Source organism: Camellia sinensis, chromosome 4, assembly GCF_055761805.1.
Source record: "Camellia sinensis isolate YWXY chromosome 4, ASM5576180v1, whole genome shotgun sequence".
In the NCBI taxonomy this organism is placed as follows: Eukaryota; Viridiplantae; Streptophyta; class Magnoliopsida; order Ericales; family Theaceae; genus Camellia; species Camellia sinensis.
The window spans coordinates 218486141-218495412 of NC_138964.1; the positions used below are offsets into that span (position 1 = coordinate 218486141).

Below are 9272 nucleotides of genomic sequence, written 5' to 3' on the forward strand. Positions count from 1 at the left end.
CTAGGACTAGGACGTATTTCCTGAAGGCATTCACGAGGCGGTGAAGGGGCTTTATACTGCCTATGAAATTGGCATGCGGCTGCGCGCTGCCCGTCGAGAATTGGAGAAGGAGGAACGTATCCAAAGTTTGGAGGCTCGCGCGGAGGCGACTGAGCGTGAGTTAAGGAAGACCAGGGCGGCTGTAGACACCCCATTTTGACCGGCCCTAAGACTCGGGCGCTTTCTTTTGATTACCCGATGATGACAATTAGAATGTGTTTCTCACAAAATTCTCAGTAAGAAAGATGGAATTTAAGTTTTAATCCCAACCTTCACCCATTTTTTTTGGCCAAACTATTTTAGACCTTAAAACCCTCTTTTCAAAATATGTTTTTTTTTTAATGTTTCTACGATGTCCCGAGGTTTCCATTTCGATTAAAATATTGCACTTTTCAGTAAACCGAGTAAGGACAAAGTGGAAATAAATGGAAGGGAGGTGAAATTTTTGAAAAATATTTAAAAATATCTTCTTTATAGGTTTGGAGTTGAAGGAAATAGGAGGGGATGAAAGAAAGCTGGTTTAGGAAAAGGATGAGTATCAAATCATTAAGAAGGAAATGAGCAGTCTTCACTAAATTAGGCATTTCTGTTTGTACACTTGGAATTTAAATGTGAGGCTACCACCATTAGAAAGTAGACTTCTGGGGCTTCAATTTAGACCCAAGAACCACCTTAGACCAAGTCCAAATAAGGGAGATATGCCCATTTGAAGTTGAGCTTAAGAGCAGATTTTGTTGATCTAGCCCGAGACAGCCTTCACTAAATTAGGCATATCTCTTTGTACACTTGGAATTTAAATGTGAGTCCACCACCATTGGAAAGTAGACTTCTGGGGCTTCAATTTGGACTAAAGAACTGCCTAAAACCAAGTCCATATGGGGGAGATATGCCCATTTGAAGTTGGGCTTAAAAGCAGATTTTGTTGATTCGATCCAAAACAACAATAGCCCATTTTTTTCCTGGTTTTGGTTCGGTTGGGACAACCCATTTACCCATTTTTTGAGCCATTCAAGTGCATCCACTCACCCTCCATTATACCTAATCATCCTCCATAGTCAAAAAGATATTTTGTTTGCATCCATAAAGGAGTATCCCATGCAACCACCTTGAAAATTTGCCCTCCTATCACATTCTTGTCTCCCACCTTGTCTCCCACCTTCTTTTTGACCTTTACTCTCCCTCATTGCCTATATAGAATGATCATATTGTAAGAGAGGAGGAGGACCACGAAATTGAAGAGAAAGGAGTGAGAAAAGAGTGAAAAAAGAGAGAAAATTTGAGTTGTTTAGCCAAAAATATTTCTATCTTCCATATACACCCCATACCTTCCATAGCTACTGAAATTCCTCATTTCCATACACCAAAATCACTCCAAAAATTCTGATATAGCCAAAGATCAATCGCCTCGATCATAAGGAAGAATGTTTAGTGATTGAAAGTGAGAAAAACTTGAGAGTTAGCCACTTTCCATACCACAAACTCCATAAACTCCATAATTTCGAATTGAGGATTTGAGAACACACTTCCTACACTTGAGGGTGATCAAGAGGAAGTTTGGAAATCAAGAAGTTCAATCTTTCTTTGGAAGGTGAATTTTTAATCTTTCATTTTCTTATATTTTATATTTATATTCTTGCTTCTTATTTCATTGTGTTTTGTTATAATCCAAGTAGTTTGTTTATCTCATATTTATTTTCTTACTTTATATTTCATAGTGTGTTGTTATAATCCTAGTGGTTTGTTTCGCTCATAATTATTTATTTATTTATTTTTATTCGCATACTTTAATTTCATATTAGTTTTGTTGTAATCTTGCATGTTTTACCTCATATTTTTTTTTTTTTCGTGTATTAGTCTCATATTAGTTCCGTTATAATCTTGCATGTTCTATCTTATATTTGTTTTATTGCTTTAGGCTTATATTGTGAGTTTGCACTTTTTTTAATTTTATTTTTCTTTTCTTTTTTAATCTAACCGGTAGTGGTTAGTTGAGCCACCTACATATTTTTTTGTTTGTTCCTTTTCTTGGTTTTGCAACAAGACAGGTTTTGCTTGGCCTAGTTCGCCGGCCGGCCTATTTGGCCGGTCGGTTAGCTTCTTCCGAACAAGATGGCGTAATCTCCCAATATTGACCAATTTCCGCCGGCGGTTCTAAAGAACATGAAGCTTTTATTTTATTTATTTATTTTATTTTGAGTGTATTGTGAGGTTTTTTATTTTGTTGTAATATTCTCCTCATCCCTCTCTAATTTGGTTTGTAATTATTCTTTAAATGTTGTAATAATTCCCCGCCCCTCTTCTTTCTATCCCGTTCTTTTACTCGCTTTCTTTATTTGTACATAAACATCATATTTATTTTTCATCATAGTTATGCTTTGCATCCATGTTTCATGCATCTTGATTCGGCTAAGTTTGCATTTGTGGATTTAATCAATTCCTATGTGATTATGTGCGCTACCTCATGTTCTTGAGATGATTCACATATCATATTTTAGAAGCCGAATCTTTAGTTGCATCTCATGAGTGAATTGCATTAGGATTTTGTATATAAGATCATGCATATTTTACTAACTTTGTTTTGCAGCTTGTTCGTGGGACGTCAAACATGTGAGTTTTTATGCTTTAGCATCCCGTGTGTGTGTGTTTTTCTTACTATGTCTAGCATTCTACCATGAGGCTAGTTGCTTATGTGATATAACTCTATGAATGCCAGTGGATGGAGGTTGTGTCGCTTAATTTGGAATGATGTTGATTTTTCATGCTTGTAAACTCAATTTATTTGGGTTGTACATCGTCAAAACTCTTTCAAAATGCATGATATCAAATTACTCCAAAATGAATGGCATAGTCTATACTTGTATGCTTCACATAGTAAATTTTAGGATTTATTAACTAATCATGAACATATAAATAAAATAAAATTCATATCATGGTTAGTAAAGGCCGATCTTTGATCGGGTGGGCGGGGGTGCTCATTATTGACCTTCCTCTCTCATACCTAAGGTTCCGAGCCAAGCATCCTTGGTTACGACGAACAGTGGCCTTGGCATGAGTTATGGGTTTCCTAATTTTCCCACAATAAATATTAGGTGGCGACTCTGAGATCTGATGACGCAGTCCATTTTTGACAAAATTGCAATAAAATGGATTTTCAATAAAAGTTGCCAAATCTGGACTCTCATCTATGTTTCACATTGCACTCGTGAGAATAGATCAAAGAGATCTCGGGGGTCCGAACTGTTTAACGCGCGCGGGTACCCCCCGGGCATGTTACAGCGGCTCAGGCACAGTCTGCCGGGTAGGGAAACCCAATTGTGGAGGAAAGGGTTACTAGTCGGCTTATCAGTACCGCGCTCGCTAATCGTGAGACGGTGAGTATGTTTGCAATGGAGTCTGCGAAGGGGAGGGCCTATGAAAAAGGTTTTCATGAAGGCCGAAAAGTTAGAATCGAAAAGACCAAAGAGAAGCTTGCTGAAGAGGTTTGCCGATATGAGAATCATGAATTTAGGCACGGTTGGATCAAGGCATCTCAAGCCGTGGAAGCTCTTCGAGCGTCAGGCATTGATTCGGCATCGCCACTCTACCACAGTAAACATTTTCCGTTTTCTGAATTTGAAGTCGAGAAAAGTGAGGATAAGGGTGACGCCGTATAAGAGTACGCATTGTAAGGTTGAGACGCAATAAAAACTATGTAATTTATTGTTGGATTGAATAAAAAACGTTCCATTATAAATATTTCATCGTAGCTCGTATTCGGCATATACGTGTTTCGTTTTATTACATGGATGTTTGAATGAATGTATAAACATTGATCGTATAGTGATACACCGGCTTATAGGTGGGGTCGGCCCAATCGTGGTGGCTGTTTATTCTTGAATGTGGCCACTGTAATTTCAAGAGGCCAAAAGCCAGTACGTAGAGTGGCTGTGGCAAATTCCAGTCGGCGCAGGGTCTAATGCTTGGCCAGTTGGACTGATAGCGCTGCCCCTGTCCTAGTCAGTGTGTTCCAAAAAGCCGTTAGGGTACATAGGCCGTGGTGAATGTCAATCGACGTTCGTCTCTTGGGGTTTTAACGTAAATGAAATTGCCTCGGGGTCACTGCCAGAATTTAAAAATAAATGAAATGGACTCTTCGTGCCAGTGACCTCATTAATATAACGCTATTTGTTGCGTGGGGTTATATAATATTGTGGATGTAAGACATAGTTTCTGTAGTTAGCCAAATTCGAACTTTGGCCGAGCCGATGTGGGAGGTAGGTTGTTAAAAAAGAAACGAGAGGCGCGTCAGCCTCCAAGTCGTCGAAGCAGATCGCCCTGAAAGGAGACACAACGACCATTGCCCTTAACCTTCCTTGTCTTGGATCTTGGCCTTGACATTGTCTATGGTCTCGGAGGGAGGTCCAGAGATACGCTAATTGGGGCACGATTGGATCAAGGCATTTTGAGCCGCGGAGGCTTTCCAAACGATGTGCGTTGATTCGGGGCCTCCGCTGTATCAACGTGATTAATTCCCCTTTTCGCCTTAGAAGTTAAAGATAGATATTGTAATGTTCGAACGCGGATTGGGTCTATGTAACTACTGTTTGATCAAATAAAAAGTTTTATTTCAAACATTTGCATCTTACTCTGGATTTTTTATATGCTTAGCTAAGCACCTTATTTCGAATGTTGGCATGTTTTGCTTCATTTTGTTCATGCCGAAGGGTGCTCTGAATTCGGAGGTATGATCTGCCCTAGGATGTTACGCGTCAGAGGCACTGCGAATTCGGAGTCTTAATCGGCCCAAAGACATCTTGCGCCAATGGGGCTCCGTAACCGGCGTTTCGATGCAAAGACTTTAATCGGCCATAAGGTGTCATTCATTAAAGGGGCTCCGAATCCGGAGACTTAGTTTGGCCAATCGTGATATCCACGAAGGGCGCTCCGAATCCGGAGTCTTAGTCGGCCCTAAGGTGTCATGCACCACAGGGGGCTCCGAATCCAGAGACTTAGTTTGGCCAATCGTGATATCCACGAAGGGCGCTCCGAATCCGGAGTCTTAGTCAGCCCTAAAGTGTCATGCACCAAAGGGGGCACCGAATCCGGAGACTTTAATCGGCCCTAAGGTGTCATGTACCAAAAGGAGCTCTGAATCCGGAGACTTAGTTTGGCCAATCGTGATATCCACGAAGGGCGCTCCGAATTCGGAGTCTTAGTCGGCCCTAAGGTGTCATGCACCAAAGGGGGCTTCAAATACGGAGACTTTAATCGGCCCTAAGGTGTAATGCACCAAAAGGGGCTCCGAATCTAGAGACTTTAATCGGCCCTAAGGTGTCATGCACCAAAAGGGGCTCTGAATCTGGAGACTTAGTTTGGCCAATCGTGATATCCACGAAGGGCGCTCCGAATTCGGAGTTTTAGTCGGCCTTAAGGTGTCATGCACCAAAGGGGGCTCCGAATCTGGAGACTTTAATCGGCCCTAAGCTGTCATGCACCAAAAGGGGCTCCGAATCTGGAGACTTTAATCGGCCCTAAGGTGTCATGCACCAAAAGGGGCTCCGAATCCGGAGACTTAGTTTGGCCGATCGTGATATCCACGAAGGGCGCTCCGAATCTGGAGTCTTAGTCGACCCTAAGGTGTCGTGCACTAAAGGGGGCACCGAATCTGGAGACTTTAATCGGCCCTAAGGTGTCATGGACCAAAAGGGGCTCCAAATCCGGAGACTTTAATCGGCCCTAAGGTGTCATGCACCAAAAGGGGCTCCGAATCCGGAGACTTAGTTTGGCCAATCGTGATATCCACGAAGGGCGCTCCCAATCCGGAGTCTTAGTCGTCCCTAAAGTGTCATGTACCAAAGGGGGCTCCGAATCTGGAGACTTTAATTGGCTCTAAGGTGTCATGCACCAAAAGGGGCTCCAAATCCGGAGACTTAGTTTGGCCGATCGTGATATCCACAAAGGGCGCTCCGAATCCGGAGTCTTAGCCGGCCCTAAGGTGTCATGCACCGAAGGGGGGCTTTAAATCGGTGATACGATGAGCGCTGCGATGAGAGTTGTAGAATGAATTTGAGCGAGGAAAAAATGGTTTGCATTGCAGAAATGAGATGTATACAAGTGTCAAAGCCCACAGGTTGGGTCAGTGATAAGGTTTCATAAAATCTCTGCTTGTGCCGATTGCGGGGAGCCACGGATTTTTTCAATGCCGTGGGCTGTCGGAAAGCGTACAAGCTGATGATAAGTGCTTGGAATGACCTTCATAATATGTAACCAGGTTCGACCCATGATGACATTATACGGCGAAGGGAGCTTTACGACCAGGAATTCTACTTCGACCGTTTTGGAGCCCGCTCGAACAGGTAGTGTGATATTTCCTAACGGGTACTCAGGGTTCGTGTTAAAGCCGAACAATGGGTGAGGAGCCGGAGACAGATCTGACTTGTCGAAGCCGAGTGTGATGAAAGTGTTGTGATACATAACCTCTGAAGTACTCCCTGGGTCTATGAGAATGCGTTCAACGGTGAACCGATTTACGCGTAATCTGATGACCAACGGATCGACGTTGGAGGCTGTTGCGCCACTAAGATCGGAGTCATTAAAAGTGATTGTCAGAGCTTCTCTAGGCCATTCGGTCAGAATATGTTGCTTTTGGGGGATTGGATGCGATTGGATTGCATGCACGGTTGGGGGCGCTGGCAGGCTGTAGATTATATGGATCACGCCAAGTGGGGGTGAGTCCTGCCTCAAGGCTAGAGCCTTGATTGGCTTGTCGTTTCTCACGTACTGCTGTAGTCGGCCGTCTTGCATCAGTTCTTCTAGGTGATCCTTTAATGCGTAACAATTCTCAGTCTCGTGGCCGTGATCTTTGTGATACTCGCATCGCTTATCCTTTCTTCGCGTGTCAGGAGGTCCTACCATCTTTGACGGCCATTTGAAGAATGGAAGGTGTTGGACCTTGGTCATTATCGCGGTGATTGGTTCGGACAATTCTGTGTACTTCTTGTTGGCACGCCTCGAGCGCCTGCTGTCGACTTGTAGTTGTTCATTCGTCCTGTGGGGGCATTGATCGCTTGATTGGCGAGAGTCCTGCCTTTTGTCTCTTTTAGCGCGTTGTCGTGGTTCAGGGCTCGGAGGTGGCACAGAACTTATTGGTTGAGCAATTTCAGGGAGTGCTGTTTTGTTTAATGTTTGTCCGGCTTTAATTCTCAAGGCATCGTCTTCAACTTTGTAATACTCCTCAACTTTCTTCATCAACGCCCAGACTGTTTTGGGGGGTCTTCTGGTCAGGGAACTGCGAAGAGTGCTGTCAGGATGTAGTCCCATTTTGAAGGCGGTGATGGCCATGGAGTCGTTGCAAGCGTCATCAACGAGATTGAAGCACTCCCAATAACGCGCCGAGTACGCTCTGAGCGTTTCTCCTAACTGGATCTGCATAGCCCAGAGAGAGTCAGCCTGTTTCGGTTGTACCTCGTTGGTGATGAACCTGGCCCTGAAGGATTTCTGTAGTTGATGGAAGTTTTTGATCAAAGCCGGCTCCAGCTTGTAATACCATATGACAGCTAATGGCCCCAAGCTACTGGGGAATATTCGACACATGAGGGCTTCGTTGTCCGCATGCAATGTCATGGCCTGTTTGTAGTGGCGGATATGATCAGTGGGGTCTGCTTTTCCGTCGTAAAGAGTGAATGACGGAGCTTTGAACTTCTTGGGCAGGGCCGCCCTTACAATCCGTCGGACAAAAGGATCGTGCCGGTCCTCTTCGTCTGAACTACTTCTTCTGCGCTTGTTCCTTGTATGTAGACTCTTTTCAGAGGAGCTGGAAGTGTCGGATCGTCCCTTCTTTTTGAGCTCCATGGGTGATGAGTTGGAGTCGCTGTCGGTATCCATTGGTCGGGCTCGAGGTCGTCGTCCACCTGCCCTCGGAGGTTGTTTGGGATCTTGGCGCACGACTTCTCTGGATTTTGCTACTTCTAGGGCCAAATCTTGACGGAGACGTTCATTTTCAGCAATCATGTTCTCTAGCCTTTGTTCATTCTGCTTTGCTTGTTCCATGATCGCTTGCATTGTCTCTTGCGCTGAAGTCATTGGTGAGTCGAAGTTCAAGGCGCGTCTTGCAGCGATGGTTTCCTTTCCGAGCATATTTGCTGGAGTGAGGTCATCTCTCTGTGTGGTCTCGTCAGTGGCTATCGGAGGATCTTCAGTCACGCCTGCCATGGATGTATTTGAGTATTCCCACATACGGCGCCAATTATGGAGAAGTGGTTTGGAAATACTCTTCAGATCCTGGGAGACGCTAGTGATCCTCAACTAGTCACCTGAAAAGATAGAAACACTCCGGTCGGGGGTGTCGGAATTAGTACTTCGACGGACAAGTCAGTTTAGACAATCAGAGTAGCTTGTCTACTAAGTTAAGTGAAGTGATTCTTACATACCTTTCTCAATCCATTATTCTTGTATTTATACATGTTCCTTTTGATCTTCGGGGCCAGGGCCTACTTTTTAATCATTGTCCTTTCTATTATTCGGCTCTAATGATCTACACTTGTTTGGCACATGTATTATATTCGGCTTCCCATTCTCGCAGGATATAGCCGATTAATATCAGTCTTTTAAGGTACGCACCTTTTGATTTTGCCAATATTCGGCTCCCACACCCATCGTCTGGCGCGTGAAACGCTCTCCGAGGAACCAGGCTCTGCCGACCGGTCACTCAAGCAGAACCCTGTATCACGAAGTGCCCCATGCCCTAGCGAACCGAAATTGAGGATTCTCTGGCATGGCTATCTAAGGCTGCCAGGACACCTGCGTGTAGCAAGTGCATAAATTGATTAAATGTCATAAATATGCAAGATAAATCAAAGCAGAAAGCATAAAGAACTGATAGTTTTGGATTACCTCCGTCGCCCGTACAGTATCAAAGAACTACTAGAGAGAGAGCATAGTCTCCTGAGGCCTGGGCTGACACCGATTCTCAAATCTGTATGTGTAAGGGATCACAAGGGGTGACTTGACCTCTAGCTCAGGGGCCAGCGTCGAGAAGTATGCATAAACCCATAGTTGTGAAAGGCGAGACAACGGCTGTTAGAATACAAAATGCTGTGGGCAGTGTACAATATGCAGAATGCTGAGCGCAGAATGTTGGGTGCAGTGTACAATATACAGAAAATACAGGAAATACAAAATGCTGAGGGCAGAATGTAGAATACAGAATGCGATGTGTGCAGTATGCGGTGTATAGATAATGAAAAGCAGAACTG

The 9272-nt window shown here is 44.0% G+C and overlaps 1 long non-coding RNA gene across 1 annotated transcript; it reads left to right on the forward strand.

Annotated features, from left to right (window-relative positions):
• Window positions 1-1257: 1257 nt before the first annotated feature.
• On the forward strand, window positions 1258-2345 carry LOC145789942 (uncharacterized). Its single transcript, XR_014328444.1, has 2 exons — window positions 1258-1627; window positions 2085-2345. It is a non-coding gene; the product is annotated as an uncharacterized LOC145789942 (long non-coding RNA).
• Window positions 2346-9272: the final 6927 nt, after the last annotated feature.